Raw genomic sequence first — 2,208 nt, forward strand, 5'->3', positions numbered from 1 at the left:
ATAATCATAATTTTCATTTTGCATAAAATTACCTGTCATGTCATAAGAGGCTTCTTGGGGTGCATTCTGAGTGTTGACAGCTGAAACTTGCATTCTACTCAACCGTTGAGTAATCAGATTTATTTGCTGAGACAAAAGCTTGTTCTGAGCAAGAAGAGCATCAACAACTTCCACTTCCAAAATGCCTCTCTTCTGAGAGGTCTCAGAGTGCAAAGGATTCTTATTGGAGGAATATAAGAATTGGTTGTTAGCAACCAACTCAATAAGCTTAATAGTCTCCTCTGGTGTCTTCTTCATGTGCAAAGAACCACCTGCAGAATTATCCAAGCGCATTTTGGACATTTCACATAAGCCCATAAAAGATATCCAACTGAGTCCATCTAGAGAACATGTCTGGAGGGCATTGCCTAGTCAGTAGCTTGAATCTCTCCTAAGCTTCATAAAGGGTCTCACCATCTTTCTATCTGAAAGTCTGAACCTCCACCCTTAACTTAGTCCACTTTTGAGGTGGGAAAAATTTAGTCAGAAATCCAGTGACAACCTTGTCCCAAGTATCCAAACTCTCCTTGGGTTGAAAATCTAATCACAACTTTGCTCTATCCCTCACAGCAAATGGGAAGAGCATGAGTTTGTACACCTCAAGATTCACTTCATTGGTCTTCACAGTATCACAAATCTGTAGAAAATCAGAAATAAACTGATTTGGGTCTTCCTGAGGAAGTACATGATACTGACAATTTTGTTGCACAAGAGTAACTAGATGTGGCTTCAGTTCAAAATTATTTGCAGCTATTGGAGGCACCACAATACTTTTGCCATAAAGATCTGCATTAGGAGCAGTGTAAGAGCCAAGCACTCTTCTAGGTTGCTCATTCCCAACTAGATTTGCCACATTGACATTAACAGCATTATTATGATCCATAGTGGACTCTGCAGCCTTGTAAAGTCTTGCTTGTTGCAAACGCCGCCTCAAAATCCTTTCAGGTTCAAGATCAAAGTCTAAAAGAGGTTTTTTGTCCCTGTTCTTGCTCATAAATAGACAGAAGACAAGAAAAGGTGGGATTCTCTACGTTAGAGTACAGAGAATTCCCGGTGAGGTAACCTGTGTAAAATAATAAAATAAACAACTAACTAATTAAGATAATCAATTTTCAAAAATTATAAATAATATTAAGCTAAAAATTTCGAAATAAATAAATAAAAATTAAACAGAAAAATTAAAATAAAATTAACTAGATAACACCAAACTTAATTTTAGAAATTAAGAAAAAATAAATATATGATGCAATAAATATATACAGGTATATATTTATATATAATTTTTTTAGAGACAAAAATAAAATAAAACTAATAAAATATAAAAAGATAAAAATTAATGGGAAGAAATAAAATGAAAATAAAAGAAAATAAAATTAAAAAGGAAAAATAAATGAAGAACGAACGAAAGTTTGAAAACAAAAAAAATTAAAATTAAAATAAAATAAAATAAAATAAAATAAAAAGAAAGGAAAAGGAATGCATACAGGAAAAAAAAAAAAGGAAAGTAAAATCAAAAGAAACGAAGACAAGGGGGGTTATGAACGAAAAGGAAACAACATACAGAAAAAAACGTAAAGAAAAAAATAGAAAATAAAAATTAATAATATTAAAAAAATTAAAGAAAAAATGATCTAATCTAAGCAATCAAACAATGAGTAGTTGTTAATCACAATCAATCTTCAGCAATGGCACCAAAAATTTGGTGCGGAATTAAAGTCCACAAACTAACTGGCAATTGCACCGGGTCGTACCAAGTAGTACCTCAGGTGAATGAGGGTCGATCCCACGAGGATTGATGGATTAAGCAATAGTAGTTAAGTGATTTACTTAGTTAAACAAATAGAAAAGAGTGTTTGGATCTTAATTGCATTAAACAGTAAATTCAGAAAATTTATAAAACAAGCAGTAAATAGGTTGTAAAATATGTATGGAGAAACAGTTAAGGCTTCAGAGTTATCTATTTTTCTGGATTGACTTTTCTTACTAACTATTTTAATCATGCAAGATTTAATTCATGGCAACTATATGTGACTAAACCCTAATTCCTTAGACCTTTTTAGTCTCCTCTAAAATTTATCAACCGCCAATTCCTTGGTCACTTAATTCCAATTAGAGGGTGAAGTTCAATTCTAGTTTATATGCCACAGAAATCCTAATTACCTAAATTTA

General features: G+C 32.2%; 1 non-coding gene across 1 annotated transcript; it reads left to right on the forward strand.

The window, feature by feature from the left end:
- Positions 1-389: 389 nt before the first annotated feature.
- Positions 390-493, forward strand: LOC112788024 (small nucleolar RNA R71). The gene has a single exon (XR_003195405.1). It is a non-coding gene; the product is annotated as a small nucleolar RNA R71 (small nucleolar RNA).
- The last annotated feature ends 1,715 nt before the right edge of the window (positions 494-2,208 follow it).

This window comes from Arachis hypogaea, chromosome 20, assembly GCF_003086295.3.
Source record: "Arachis hypogaea cultivar Tifrunner chromosome 20, arahy.Tifrunner.gnm2.J5K5, whole genome shotgun sequence".
Classification (NCBI taxonomy): Eukaryota; Viridiplantae; Streptophyta; class Magnoliopsida; order Fabales; family Fabaceae; genus Arachis; species Arachis hypogaea.